General features: G+C 45.2%; 1 protein-coding gene across 3 annotated transcripts in view; it reads right to left on the bottom strand.

The window, feature by feature from the left end:
* The window catches only part of RPAP1 (RNA polymerase II associated protein 1), a 2,926,740-nt gene that overhangs the window by 435,362 nt on the left and 2,475,499 nt on the right, over positions 1 to 15,879 (bottom strand). The gene's annotated exons all lie outside the window — the stretch shown is intronic.

Below are 15,879 nucleotides of genomic sequence, written 5' to 3'. Positions count from 1 at the left end.
AAAGCAAAACAAATAAGAGATATGATTTGCAAACCCACTTTTTAAATTCTAAGGCAAATATAAAATAGTGCACTGAGTTGATGAAGTAAAACATATGCATGTAAAATTGAAAGGTCTAAAGAATCTAACCAAATGATACATGCAAGTTTTCAGCTCTTCACTTTAAAGACTATGAAACAAACTGCAAAGCCTTAAATTCAGAATGGCTGGCTAGAAAGTGAATCGTTTTACTATTTTGAAGAGTAGCACTGCTATAAAAAAATGGGTATTACAACATGAATAAGAAGCAACGTTTACATCAAATTAGTCTGGGTGTAATACTAAGTACTAATACTTGGGTATCAATGGGATTGGTGGGAATGCATAGAGGAGACCCGGGGGGGGCCAATCATAAACGAGTGCGTCACTTGGGGCTTCTTCCAGAGGGGGAATCAGGGCAAAGCAGCTTCTGGATTTGGTGTTCATGTGACTGGCAAAAAGGTCACAACAAGGCTGGCCCCACCTGCGGAATATCCTGTCTGGTATTTCTGTCTTGAAGGACCACTCGTGGGGCAACAAAATTGCTCTGCTCAGCTTGTCTGCTATCACAATGGATTTCCCAGGGATATGCATTGCTAACAGAAAGTGCTGGGTGGATACAGCCCACTGCCATACTCTTAGGGCCTTGCGACAAAGGGGGTATGACCTGGTTCCTCCTTGTTTGTTCAAGTACCACACCACTGACATATTGTCCGTTTGAATCGCAATCGTACCCAGAGGAAGAGAGTCCTGGAAGTACTGCAACGCCAAAAGTACTGCTCTCATCTCAAGGATATAGATATGGAGATGTGTCTCTTGATCGGTCCATGTGCCTTGGGCTGTCCTTCACTGAAAATGCCCCCCCCCCGCATCAGGGAAGCATCCGTAGTCACTGTGGCCACTGGTGGGGGTAAAACAAAGGGACATCCTATTTTAACATGAAGTGAGGTCAACCACCACTAAAGATCCTTTTTGCAGGAGTTTGTGATCATTATCATGTGAGACATGGGGAGCTCTTGGTAAGACCACTGAGTGAACAACATCCATTGCAGTATCCGCATGTGCATACGGTCCAGTGGTATGGCCAGAATTCCTGCTGCCATCATACCTAACAATTTCAGAACTTCTGATGCTGGTGCCTTGTTTTTGGATATTAGAATGTGGACTTGCTGATGGAAAAGTAAGACTCTTTCTACTGGAAGTCTTAGCATGGTGGTGGTGGTGTCCAGTTCTGTTCCGATAAAGATGACATGCTGCGATGGCAAGAAGACAGATTTTTCTGAGTTTATTGTAATGCCCAGCTGGTTGCGGAGTGCCAAAGTGGATTCCCTGGCCTGAATGAGTTGATGCCTGGTGGTGGCGGTGAGGAGCCAATCGTCTAGGTACGGAAACACCTCGAATCCTAAATGTCTCAGGTGAGCCGTGACCACTACCATGCATTTGGTGAACACACTGGGGGCTGTAGTGAGACCAAAGGGCAGGGCTCAAAAACTGGTAATGTTTGGCTCCAAGCCGGAAGCACAGATGATCCCTGGATGATCTGGCCATTTTTATGTGGTAGTGCACATCCTGGAGATCTATCGAGCACATCCAATTGTCTTTCCCTAAGAAGGGAAGTATCGATTGAAGCGTGACCATCCGAAATTTCTTTCTTTACAGATTTGCTTAGTCTGCTGAGGTCCAATATAGGACTCCAGTCCCCTGTCTTTTTTTGGAACTAAAAAGAATCTTGAGTAAGTTCCGGATCCTGTCTGGTCTGCTGGGACTGGCTGAATGACTTTTTCCTAGCAACATCTGGACTTCTACTGTTGCTTGTTCCCTGTATCTGGGTGGAACGTCAGGGATTTTTCTTGTCAGTGGAGGCCGTGTGGCGAATGGGATGAAGTATCCTCTGGAACTTATACTTTGTACCCAGTTGTTGTTTGTTATTTTGAGCCAGGTGTCCGGGTACAAAGATAAGCAACCCCCGACTGCTTCCAGAGCAGGACAGTTGGGCCTCCTTTCAGGAGGGCTGGTAGGGCTTCCCATAGAAGTGATCTCTGTCTCCCTGGTTTTGCGGACCACCTCTGCCACGAGGGTGACATCTTCCATTATTGCCCCCTCCTTTGACCCTGGAGGGGGGTTCACCATGTGTGTCCTGAAAGGCTCCTTGGGCTTTTCGGAACCACACTTTCCCTCCCCTTTGACCCTTGGGGTAGGCTCTGGTAGGGGTGGTAAAATGGACTCAGATGGCAGACAGAGTATTTCCCTTCTGCTCACACCTGGTTAAAGTTTCCTTAACTTTGGGCCCGAAAAGGGACAAGCCATCAAAAGGGGTATTAAAGGATGGCTTGAAGGGCTCCACAAAGGAACACAAGCGCATCCAGGAGTGTCTCCTAAGATCAACTCCTGTACTTGCTGCCCTGCTCGTTCCATCAGCTGCATATGAAATGAGGCGCATGGACAAGTTCACTAGGGAGTTGAGGGTAGCTAGTTGGGAGGCAACTTTGTCTGTAGCTCCTCCTGTACTCTGAAGAGCATCTCCCAGCTCTTTAAGGAGATCTCTTTGTAGTCTAGTAAAATGGGTTAAATAGTTAAGTGAACGGAGTGCAAAAGTCACTGAACTGAACATGCGCTTCCCATATCTATCCATGATCCTGGAGTCTCTGTTAGGAGGATGGAAAAACGAGGAAGTTTCAGACATTTCCTTTTTGGTGGCTGCCGCCACCACCATGGCATCAACTGGCACACCTTTAGTCAAGAAGGATTTATCTTGGGGGGCAGATATGAACTTATTAGGCCTTCTAGGAACAGGCTCCATGATGTCCAGAGACTCCCATGCCCTTTGTGAGACCAACTACATAAGCTCATCGAAGGGCTGAGACAAGGAAGCCTTCAGGAGAACTCACTAATTCTCAATAGGGTTGGTGGACTGCCAGTCACCCCTCTGCCTAAGGAATTCAAGTATCTCTGCAAGTGAAACATCCTCAGAGAGGGACCATGGGGACCCTTCTAATTCATCCAAGTAAGTATCAGATGTTAGAACTCCTGAAGGGAGTCTAAATGTTTCCTCTTACACACACTCTTCCTGGAAACATCATCAGTGGGAGCTTCTGGTGAAGTCTCGGAAGAGCATGGGCAACCCAATGGGGCTTCCGGAGGCTCTGGGTCTCTGCGCTTTGCTAGGATCTGTGAAGCAGAAGCAGACGCAGGTGCTTTAGGGGAAGAAGAAGCCGGACCTGAAGTTGAGGAGGTCTTGGGAGACATAATTCTCCTCATGGCTTCGAAGACACCCATGCTGCGATGTGAAGGGACCAACGGATCTGAGGAAACCATTGATATCCCCAGCACTGGGAAAGTGGGCTCCGAGCCAGAGGTAGGAGCCGAGCTCATCAGAGCCAAAGCCCCAAGAGGCAAAGTTGGAATCAACAAGTCGGTTCGACTATACTCCCCAGACCTGACCAGAATGCCGGCTCCTAGAGTCCTCGATCGGCGCCAAGGACATCAGAGTGAACGGAGCCGAAGGCATTGAAGCAGGCATCGGGGCTCCGAAGGCTCCACAATCAGCACGTCCAACTCCACTGATTCTGAAGGACTGGTATGGCTCGGAGGAGGAAGAAATATAGCTGGCATAAAGGTCTTCAGCTCCGAAGCTGCCTGGGTCGGAGCCGATAATTTTGTGAAGGCCGGTGCCTGTAGAAGCTTCTGCACCACCCAATTCACATCCAAATCTAAAAGTCTAACAGAAGACCGAGATGAATGGATCGATGGTACCGACTGAAGTAACCAAGATTTAGGAATTTCGGATACCGGTTCCAAAACCGGGGACAGGCTCCAAAAAGAAAAGACAGTTGGTTCCGAGACCTGTGGAGCCGATGTCACAGACTCTTTTGACTTTTTAGACTTTTTTGAATCCACACAAGTCTTAGAGGACTTTGTGGACTTACTAAATCAATCCTGGTCACTCAAAGTCTCCCAGAAAGAAGGTTTCAACAAACCCTTGTCAATAAGTTTCCTGATTCTCTCTTGGAGAACCAGAGTGTAAAAGGAATGGCATATGGAACATGTTTCTTGTAAGTGCAAGGCACCTAAGCAGAAGACAATTGACATGGCAGTCAGTAACAGACATCTTCTGCCCACATTTAGGGCATTTTTTAAACCCTGACTTAGGGTGTTTGTCCTTGTCATCAGCCATGACAGAAATGGACACACCCAACAACAACAAATATAAATTAGCCTTCTAATAAAAAACTGGCTAACTATAAACACACACACACACACACACACACACACACACACACAACCCTGTTAACAAAATTATCTAAGCAGATAATATAAATAAGTGAAAATCACTAAACTACACACTAGCGAGTTAAATCTAACAGTTATAAAATTTTACAAAACATCACTAAGTAATCACACAATACTATGACTAAGAGAGAGGATGACAGAAAGGTTACTGACTAACAAGTTCTAGTCAGAAAATTTAAATAGGCCTATGAAAAAAAATGAGGCCAAATATATAGCTATGAAAAAGCACACAAAGGAAGGGAAAACTGCAGATAAAGCTATAAGAGCTTATTTAACCTAAATATCTAACTATTCTAACAATAAACTCTCAATAATTAAAAAAAAAAATAGAAAAGTAGTAAAGTTTTTACTGGCCCAAGCTAGGAAGAACTTCCAATTAGTTGCAGTGGCAAACTAGATCTGGGGTAACTCTAGGTGTATCATGGGATAGGGACTTGGCCTCGAGCTATTTGAAATCCTTGAGCTTTGTAGTAGGTGCCGACTTGGAGCTGAGGGATCGGCTTTGAACCCATCAATAAGAATGAACGGCGAGATAGAAAGTACAGTTGTGTACACTTACCATAAATGTAGATGTTCGAGTGTATTCACTGTTGCAGTCATTACATTTGGGTAATCTGCTGGCAGGCTGCCCTCAGTCGGCCTGAATTCCAAAGTCTTGGGTCCCGTGTCGGTTGCTGTCTCCTCTTCCATGACGTCAGGTCATCAGGGGTATAAAACAGGTAGCCAACGCCATTTTCTTTAGTTTTTCTTGCCCCAGATGTCAGGTGCCCCCCAAATGGGTAGCAAAAGTATATATAAACTATACATACATGCAACAATAAAAACTTTACCTTCATCTACAAGCAAATACACCACAAAGGCTGTAGAAAATACTGAAGGAAAGAGAAACTCCATAATAAAAGGGGTATGGCGGGTGGGTAATCTGGACTGCAACAGTCAATACACTCGAACTTCTACATTTATGGTAAGTGTACACAAACTGTACCATGTTCTTCGTGTTTCACTGTTGCAGTCATTACATTTGGGTAGAATCCCAAAGCTATGGCTGGGAGGCTGGAGCTAAACTGCATTAGGGGCAGCTATAAGGCCGTGCAGAACTGCAGTGGCAAAGCCTGCCCTGGACTTAAAGTAGAGACGCAAATGGTAATGATTTGTAAAAGTGTGAACAGAACTCCAAGTAGCAGCCTCTAGAATGTCTTTGGTTGGTACCCCTCTGAGAAAAGCTGCTGATTTAGCTGAAGCCCTAGTGGAATGAGACCTAATGCCCTTGGGCACCGGTTTACCATGATGTAAGTAGCAGAAACTAATGCAGTGGCTTATCCACTTTGAAATAGTCTTTCCCTCTGATCCTGCAGCAAATGCCACCAGTAGCTGCTCAGTTTTTCTTAGAGCTTTAGTCCTGCTCAAGTAGAATCTTAGTTGTCTGTGTACGTCCAAAGAATGCAGAATCCGCTCCCCCTTGTTCTGCGGATTTGGATAAAAAGTTGGCAGATGAATAGTTTGGTTAAGTGTCACACTGGAAACCACCTTAGGCATAAAGGAAGGATTGGTCCTGAGGGACACCATGTCTTGGTAAAATATGATAAAAGGCTCCACAGCCATGAGGGCCTGTAGCTCCGAAACACTTCTTGCTGAAGTTATTGCCGGGAGCAAAGCTGTTTTCCATGATAAGAACTTCAGATCTGCAGTAGCAGCTGGTTCAAATGGAGGCAGGGTGAGCTTTTCCAACACAAAATTGAGGTCCCATGCAGGAATTGGTGATCTTCTGGGACGCCTTAAAATTTTGGCCCCTCTAAGATACTGCTTTAGCAAAGGATGAGAAAAGATTGGTGGCTCTGTGTTGTAATGAGCCGAGATGGCAGAGGCATGGATTTTTATTGATGAAAAACACAGGCCTTTGTCAAGCATCTCAGGCAAGTATTGTAAAATCTGAGGAATATTTGGCTCTGCTGTGTCAGTTCCTTGTGCTTGGTTCCAAGCACAGAATCTATTCCATTTATCAGCATAAGATTTTCTAGTACTAGGCCTTCTGGCTTCCAAAATGACATCCATCACAGATTTACTGAGAGGTGTTGTTTGAATAAATTACAGTTTTGTACCTACCATAAATGTAGATGTTCGAGTGCTAATACAGCTACAGTCATAACAGATGGGTTCTCCTGCCATCAGGCGGGTCCTCGGTCGGCCGAATTCCAAAGTCTAGGTCCTGCATCGGTTGTTGTCGCTTCTTCCCTGACGTCAGTGCGACAGGGGTATAAAGGAACCAGCCAACGCCATTTTCTTCAGTTTTTCTTGCCCCAGATGTCAGGTGCCCCCAGAAGGAAGGCAATACATAAATTTGTGTAATAATGCAGTGCAATATAATCAAAATACAGTAGTTGCAAGCAAATACATCATAAATCAATACCCCAATCAGGTTGTATGAGGATGTGCTAGCCTATAGACCTGTCCCAAGAGGGGAAGGAGGGAGGGAAACCTGGAATGCAGCTGTATTAGCACTCGAACATCTACATTTATGGTAGGTACAAAACTGTACTATGTTCATCGTGCATAGAGCTGCAGTCATAGCAGATGGGTAGAATCCCAAAGCTAAGAAAGGGGTGGTAGGCACTAGGAGGAACTAGAAGGAGCCAGAATGCCCTGCAAGACTGCAGTGGCAAAGCCTGCTCTAGATTTGGAGTATAATAGTAGGTTGTAGTGCTTGGAGAAGGCATGCACAGAACTCCAAGTGGCTGCTTCCAAAATATCCTTGGTAGGGACTCCTCTGAGGAAGGCTGCAGAGGTGGCTGTGGCCCTGGTGGAATGAGTTCTAATGCCTGTAGGTACAGTTTTGCCATGAAAGGAATAGCAAAAGCGTATGCAGTGGGCTATCCATTTTGAGATTGTCTGTTTGGAAATTGGCTTTCCTTGAGCTCCTAACGCATAGGCCACAAAGAGTTGTTTTGATTTTCTGAAAGGCCTTGTTCTGTCCAAATAATAACGCAGTTGTCTGTGGATGTCCAAGGAATGTAGTAATCTCTCCCCTTTGTTTTGAGGATTAGGATAAAAAGTAGGTAAATGTATGGCCTGATTTAAAGCTACCCTGGATACCACTTTAGGCATAAAGGACGGGTTGGTTCGTAAGGAAACTCTGTCCTGATAGAAGATGACAAAAGGCTGGACAGCCATGAGAGCCTGTAGTTCTGAAACTCTACGAGCTGAGGTGATAGCCAGAAGGAAAACTGTTTTCCAGGACAAATATTGCAAATCTGATGAGGCAGCTGGCTCAAAGGGAGGCAAGGTCAGTTTTTCCAGAATGAAATTAAGATCCCAAGCAGGTATTGGTTGTTTCGTTGGAGGTCTTAAATTCTTAGCCCCTCTGAGGAACTGTCTTAAGAGAGGGTGAGAGAATAAAGGTGGATCAGTGTTGTATTCTGCAGAAATGGCTGAGGCATGGATTTTGATGGAGGAGAAAGAAAGTCCACTGTTTAGCAGTTCAGCCAAATATTGTAGTATTTGAGGTAAATTCAGTTTTCCAGGGTCCTGGCCCTTTTTCTCATTCCAGACACAAAAACGTTTCCATTTTGCGGAGTAAGCTTTTCTAGTTGATGGCCTTCTGGCCTCCAAAATGACATTCTGCACCTCCTTGGAGAGAAGAGCCTGCTGTGATGCTAAGGAATTTTCCATGTGGCTAGACTGAGTGTTTTTAGCTGACTGTGAAGAGTTTTGAAGCTGTGCTGAGTCAGAAGAAGAGGCATTAGAGACAGGGTCCATGGTGGGGAATGCGTCAGGCTCCTCAGGAGTGGGTACCAGTGTTGTCTTGGCCAGTCCGGAGCAATGAGGATCATCTTTGGTCGGTCTGCTCTGGTCTTCAATAGAACTTTGGGCAGCAGAGGAAGAGGTGGGAAGGCATAAACTGTCATTGATGTCCAACTGAAAGAGAGAGCGTCCACTCTCCAGGCCTTTGGATGGAAGATCCTTGAGCAGAATTTTATCAATTGATGATTTTTGTGGGAGGCAAAGAGATCTATGTCTGGCCTTCCCCATTCTTGGATTATTTCTGTAAAAACTTTTGGATGCAACTTCCATTCGTGTGGATCTGTCATATTCCTGCTTAGGTTGTCTGCCAGCGTGTTTTCCTTGCCTGGCAAGTACTGTGCTTGTAGTTCCATTTGTAAGTCCATGGCCATGTTCCAAAGTGACATGGCCAGTCTGCATAGGGGGTAAGAATGTGTTCCTCCCTGTTTGTTTATGTACCACATAACTCTGGTGTTGTCCGTTCTTAACAATAGTTGACCTGGTTGTAGAAGGTCCTTGAAAGCTATAATAGCATTTATTACTGCTAGCATTTCTTTTTGATTGATGTGAAGATGCTTTTCTTTTTGGGACCATTTGCCATGTGCGCCCCCCAGGCGTAGTCCGAGGCGTCTGTTGTGATGACTTGATTTGCTTGAGGCTTGCTGAATGGAAGACCTGTGTTTGTTTGACATGCTTGAGCCCACCACAGAAATTCCTTTTGCAGACATGGAATTAGTGGTATTATTGTTTCCAAACTGTGGCTGTGTTGAGACCATATGTTTTTCAGGTACCATTGTAGTTTCCTCATATGCAGCTTTGCACATGGGATTAGTAAGATGCAAGATGCCATGAATCCCAGAGCCTGCAGGATTTTCCTTGCAGTCAGCCTGGTGCAATTTGCTAGTGTTCTGAAGTATTGAATTAGTTGCCCCTGCTTCTCTGGCATGAGGTAGGCCATCTGGGTGTTTGTGTCCAAATTGGCACCCAGGAAAATTATCTTCCGAAAGGGTATTAGCCTTGATTTCTTTTTGTTGACTGTGTATCCCAGAGAGTTCAATAACATTATTACATAAGCCAGATGTTTCAGAAGAATGTGCTTGCTGTCCGCTTGGATCAGGCAGTCGTCCAAATAGGGATATATTTGTATCCCTTGAAGTCTGCAGTAGGCAATTACTGATGCCAAGCATTTTGTGAATACTCTGGGCGCAGTAGATAAGCCAAAGGGCAATGCAGAGAATTGATAATGGGTTGAACCTGCAAGAAATCTGAGGTACCTTCTGCAATTTTGTCTGATTGGGACATGCAGGTATGCCTCCTTGAGGTCCAATGTTACCAGCCAAGACTCCTTGCCCAGCATGGGAAGAAGTTGCTGTAGAGTGAGCATCTTGAATTTTGGTGCAGTAGAAATGTGTTTAGGATGGATAGATCCAAAATAGGTCTCCAATCTTTTCCCTTCCTTGGCACCAGAAATAGCCTGGAATAAAAACCTTGACCTTGTTCGTGCGTAGGTACCTCTTGAATAGCTTTCATGTTTATGAGATCTGTAATTTGCCTTTGTGCCTCTGCCCTTTGATTGTGTGGCAGGTTTGGCATGCCTCTCATTTTTGGAAGGGTGTGAAACTGGAATTTGTAGCCTCTGTTTATAATGTCCAGGATCCATTTGTCCTTTGTGACAATATGCCAATTTTTTTGAAAATAATGCCAGCTTTCCTCCTAAGGGGGCTGCCATTTGAGACCTGGCTGGCATGCAAAGGGGAAAGTCATTGGGTTTGCTTTCTGAAAGATTGCGAGTTGTCCTCACCACCTCTTTGTGTAGGAGTTTGCCATTGTCTGCCTCTATACGATCCTTGGGATTGTCCTCTGCCCCTCGGGCGCCTGTATTTGCCTCTTTGGGGTCTGTCTGTGGCAGGAAAGGACCAGTTTTTGGAAGGCCAATTTCTACTAAAACGAGGGGGTTGAACCTGTAGAAATTCTTTCACAGTTTGCATTGATTTAGCCTTTTCCTCCATTTTCCTTAATACCTCCTCAGCGTTAGCACCAAATAGTACATCCTTTTGAAGAGGGGCGTCTAGTAATTTAGCTTTGACATGATCAGGCAAGGCTTCCTTGAGCCAGGCATGCCTATGTATGACTGATCCTGTAACAGCAGCTCTACATGAGGCCTCTAGAGCATCAAAACCACATTGTAAGGTATGCTTACCCACTTGTTCTGCACTATGCATTAAATCCTGCAACTCCTTCAAGTCTGGTTGTTCAGGTTGTGACATTTTACTTTTCAATTGTGATAACAAAAACTGTTGGTATTTTAGCATATGAAACTGACCGTTTAAGGCCCTCATGGATAAGGTAGCCGAGGTATATACCTTTTTTCCCCACCTTTCTAAGGATCTGGAATCTCTCTCGGAAGGCAATGAATTTTTAGCAATGGAGGCCTTAACTCCCTTGGGGCCCTGTGAGATGGTCTCTGGGTCAGCAGCATGGCTTTTGTATAGAAATTGGTGTGAGTCAGGGACCCTGTAGTACCTGTCAGGCTTAACTGGAGCTGGAGGTAGAGAGTCCGGGTTAAGGCAGGCCTCCGAGTAAACATCATCTAGGATGTCCAATACAGGAGGTATAGCCAGAGGCCTGTGCTGAGGAAGCAAGAGAAATTCCCTGAGCCTTTTCTTGGAATCTGAATAATCCTGGCCTTCCCAGTGGAAGTGTTCCCTTAAGGTATGCAAAGTTTCCCCAAATGAGTAATCCTCAGGGGGATACAGAACGGATGGACTCCTCCGCATCAGAGTCTTCAAAAGGGGAGTAAGAATGTTCCTGATCATCAGAGTGCTCTGAAATAATGGAGCCCTGATCAGAGGAGGGGGAATCTTCCTCCACTCTAGGCCTTTTGTCCGGAGGGGGCTGAGAACTTCTGATAAGAGTAATTAAATCCTCAGCCATATTAAGCATCTGTTTCTTAGGCATGGGGCCTGGAGATGGGCCCTGTGTAGCTGGTCTCTTAGAGTGCATGGTTGCTTTAGACTTTGTGAAAGCCTTGATGGAGAAAAAAGAGGAAGGTCTGAAGACACCTTGAGTGGAGGTGGACCAGTCCACATTCTGAGTTTCAACGCCAAGAGTGGCTTCGGTATCTGTAGTCGGGGTGTGGGCCGAGGAGCCTGCGACCTCGGGCACAGGAAACACCGTCAAAGACAGGTCGTCAGTAGTCAGGGGCTGCGTAGGAGCCTCGCTGAGAACTGGACCACGTGTAGTCGGCTTTGGCGTGGTGTCGGTAGAGGCCACGGACCTCGTGTGTCGGTCCTTGTCTTTGCATTTTTTAGACAAAACCGGAGTCGGGAGTATCCGACGACATAGTATAGTTAAATGCTTTCCCAAAATAATGCTTGGCGAACTCCGCCCGACGCTTAATAGTGCGTTTGTTAAATGTAGCACAAAAGCGACAGACCGAGACGTCGTGGTCTGGGCCTAAACAAGGTATGCAGAGGGAATGGAAATCCTTATGCGGTATTTGCTTCCCACAAGAAATACAATTATTAACTTTGTCTGACATCGGTCTGAGGCAAGAAAAGTTTCCCCAACGGGGTACTTAGCTTTTAAGAAGACTTCGGTTTCCAAATTTTCATAATCTCAGGAGCTGGCCGATCGGCACTTGCGAACTGCTTCTGCTTCGGGCACCGTGCGGCAAGAAAGACTGGAGAAAATGGCGTCGGCTGGTTCCTTTATACCCCTGTCACACTGATGTCAGGGAAGAAGCGATGACAACCGACACCGGACCTAGACTTTGGAATTCGGCTGACCGAGGACCCGCCTGACGGCAGGAGAACCCATCTGTTATGACTGCAGCTGTATGCACGATGAACATCTACATGATCAGCCATGCTGCCAGGTTCAGTGTTTGGAGCTGATTGTGCAGGATCTGATTGTTTTGCTGAGACAGTAAGTGAGGTATTTGAGGCAAGTACCAAGCTGGGAATGGAGACATATTCCTTAGGATAGGGTACCAGTATTGGTGGGGCCAGTCCGGGGCAATTAATATCATCTTTGTTTTTTTTCTTGTTTTTTTCTTGTCTGACCTTTAGTAGGACCTTGGGAAGAAGAGGCAGAGGAGGAAAGGTGTAAACTGAAAGGTTTTTCCAACTGAAGTATAGGGCATCCACTTTCCATGCTTGTCTGTGATAAGTCCTTGTGCAGAGTTGCCCAGTTGATAATTCAGAGGAGAGGCAAATAGGTCTATGTCCAGGCTCCCCCACTTCTTTGTTATCATGCTGAAGACTTGTGGATCTAGTTTCCACTCGTGAGGGTCCATAAGGTTTCTGCTTAAGTCGTCTGCCAGAGTATTTTGCTTTCCTGGCAGGAATTGAACTTGAAGATGTACTTGGTAAGTCAAAGCTGTGCCCCACAGTGCCGTGGCTAGTCTGCAAAGGGGGTATGAGTGTGTGCCCCCCTGCTTGTTTATGTGCCACATAACCGTGGTGTTGTCCATCTTTATCAGTAGTTGTCCTGGATGAAGTAAGTCCTTGAAAGGCTGTCAGGGCATTTTGAACAGCTAACATCTCTTTCTGGTTGATATGCAGATGCATTTGTTTTGGGGTCCATATGCCCTGAATGCATCTTCCCACCAGGTGGACCCCCATGCATAATCTGATGCGTCTGTAGTTAAGGTTTGGCTGGCAGGGGGTAGAGTGAAAGCCCATCCCATGTTCTTGTGACATGCCTTTGCCCACCAAAGAAACTCCTGTTGTAGGCAGGGAATGAGAGGAATCATTGTTTCCAGACTGTGACAATGTTGACTCCATAAACTTTTTAGGTACCACTGTAGTTTCCTCATATGCAGTCTTGCATATGGAATCAGTATAATGCAGGATGCCAAGAACCCCAAAGCCTGCAGAGTTTGTCTTGCAGATAACTGGGTTTTTGTTGCCATCTGTTTGAAGTAAACAGTCAGTTGCCTTTGTTTGTCTGGGGTGAGGAAAGCCATCTGGGCAGTTGTATTCAAGCTTGCACCCAGGAATGTTATCTTTTGAGAGGGTACCAGTTGTGATTTATTTTCGTTTATTGTGTACCCTAGGCATGTTAAAAGCCTTTTCACAAACACCAGATGCTGAAGAAGAATGTCTTTGTTCTCTGCTTGAATGGGACAGTCGTCCAAGTAAGGATAGATCTGTATACTTCTTTGCAAAATGCAATTACTGGTGCCAGGCACTTAAGACCCTGGGTGCAGTAGATAAGCCAAAGGGCAGTGCAGAGAATTGGTAATGCATAAAGTCAGCCTTGAAATGGAGGTATTTTCTGCACGATTCCCTTATTGGGATATGCCTCTTTTAAGTCTAATGTCAACAGCCACGCATTCTTGCCCAGCATGGGCAGAAGCTACTGCAAAGTTAGCATTTTGAATTTTGGAATGTCCAGGAATGTGTTCAAAATTGCTAAATCCAGTATTGGGCACCAGGCATTGTCTTTCCTGGGTACCAAGAACAGTCTTGAATAAAACCCTTGTTCTTTTTCCTGTTCTGGCACTGGCTGAATAGCCCCCATATCCATGAGGGATGTAACTTGTTTCTGTGCCTCTGCCCATTGATTTTTTGGCAGATATGGCCAACCGTTTGCAACTGGCAGAGTGTGGAAGTGGAATCTGTATCCCCGAGTTACTATGTTTAACACCCACTTGTCCTGGGTTATTAACTGCCAATTTTGAGCATAAAGTGCTAATTTTCACAGTAAGGGTGCTGCCAAAAGATAAGTGCTTGGTGATGGCAGAGGGAAGTCATTGAGACTGTTTACTGTAGAGTTGCGCTTTATTTCTTCCAGATTTTGAGGTGGAAGAACCCCATTACCTTGACCTGTAAGAATCCTGTGACTGGTATCTAGAACCTTTAGGGCACCTGGATTTGCTCTGTGGAGCTCTGTCGGACACAGGAAAGGACCAATTTTTTGTAGGCCAGTGTCTACTGAATCTTGGTGGCTGCACTTGTAAGAAGTATTTTACAGTTTGAATAGACTTAGCTTTGTCTTCCATTTTCTTTAAAACCTCTTCTGCCTTAATACCAAACAGAGTATCATGCTGTAAAGGTGTATCCAGCAATTTAGCTTTAACCTGACCAGGCAAATTTTGCTCTTTTAGCCAGGCATGCCTCCTAATCACAGATCCAGTAACTGCGGCCCTGCAGGAGGCCTCTAAGGAATCAAAACCACATTGCAAAGTATGTTTTCCAACTTGTTCTGCTGCATGCAATAATTGCTGAAATTCTTTATTTTCTGCACATTCAGAAAACAACAACATTTTCTGTTCCAGTAATCCCATAACATGTTGTTGATACTTGAGCATATGAAACTGGCAGTTTAAGGCCCTAATTGCCAAGGCTGCAGATGTATAAACCTTCTTTCCCTATCTATCCAGTGCCCTGGAATCTCTGTCAGAGGGGGTAGGATTTTTTGCTGTTGAGGCCTTAACACCTTTTGGACCCTGTGAAATAGTATCAGGGTCAGCAGCAGGGTTTTTAAATAAAACCTTGTGTGACTCAGGAACCCTGTAATATCTGTCTAGCTTGCTAGGAGCCGGAGGTAAGGATTCTGGAGTCAAGCTTGACTCCGAAAACACATCATCCACAATGTCTAAAACAGGAGGTTTGGCTAAAGGCCTATGCTGAGGGAGAAGAAGGAAATCCCTAAGCCTCTTTTTTGATTCTGAGACATCTTGACTCTCCCAGTGAAAATGCTAAAGTATGCAAGGTATATTCAAAGGAATAATCTTCAGGAGGAGATGCAGATGGAATAGATTCCTCTGCATCAGAATCCTCATAGGGTAGTATAGAAAATTCCTGATCAGAAGAGGAATCAGAAGAAATAGAAAGCTGATCTGAAGATTCATAATCAGTGTCTTGTCTAGGCCTCTTACCAGCAGGGGGTTGGGAACCCCTGATCAAGGTAATTGGGTCTTCAGCCATTTTGATCATCTGCTTTTTGGGCATAGAGGCCTGTGCATGTGGCTCATACATTGTTATTTTAGCTTTAGAAGTTGCTTTTGTCTTTGATTTTGAAGCTGGCATTGGTTTTATATAAAAATGCTGTGGCCTGAATACACCCTCAGAAGCCGGTGCCTGCTCAGCGGCTCCGGACCCATCTGAGGGAGAGACATCCGCAGGTACAATACTAGAATCTCACGGCATGCTGGACTCCACATGGGTCTCAGTAGAGGCCTGCGACTCGAAAGTAGTGGGTATCAGGGGCTGCCAAAGCGCCTCACCGAGTACCGGCAAACTGGTGAATGTCTTAGGAGAAGCTTCGTCGTCGGTTTTGGACCTTGACGGTCTGTCTCTGTCCTTTTCTTTGTGTTTTTTTGTGAACTCCAGTAGTCAGATTGCTATCCGACGACATTTCAGGATAGTTAAATCTGTTTCCAAAATATTTTGAAGCAAAGATATACCGACGCTTAATAGTGCGTTGGTTAAATCTAGCACAAAACCAACAGCTAGGCACATTATGATCAGGGCCTAGGCAAGGAATACAGTATAAATGGAAATCCTTATGAGATATTTGCTTCCCACAAGTAATACAATTATTAACTTTTACTGACATCGGTATGGAGCAAGAAAAAGTTTCCCCAATGGGGTACTTAGCTTTAGTGAAGATTTCGGTTCTGATACTCGAATTTGAAAATTTCAGGAGTCGGCCGACTGGCACTTGCAAACTGCTTCTGCTTCGGGCACCGCGTGGCAAGAAAGACTAAAGAAAATGGCACTGGCTGCCTGTTTTATACGCCTGACGACCTGACGTCAAGGAAGAGGAGACAGCAACCGACACAGG

This window comes from Protopterus annectens, chromosome 6.part0 (assembly GCF_019279795.1).
Source record: "Protopterus annectens isolate FY-2018-M chromosome 6.part0, PAN1.0, whole genome shotgun sequence".
In the NCBI taxonomy this organism is placed as follows: domain Eukaryota; kingdom Metazoa; phylum Chordata; order Ceratodontiformes; family Protopteridae; genus Protopterus; species Protopterus annectens.
The sequence above is the reverse complement of the archived record's forward strand: the minus strand, read 5'-3'. Positions and strand labels throughout refer to the sequence as shown.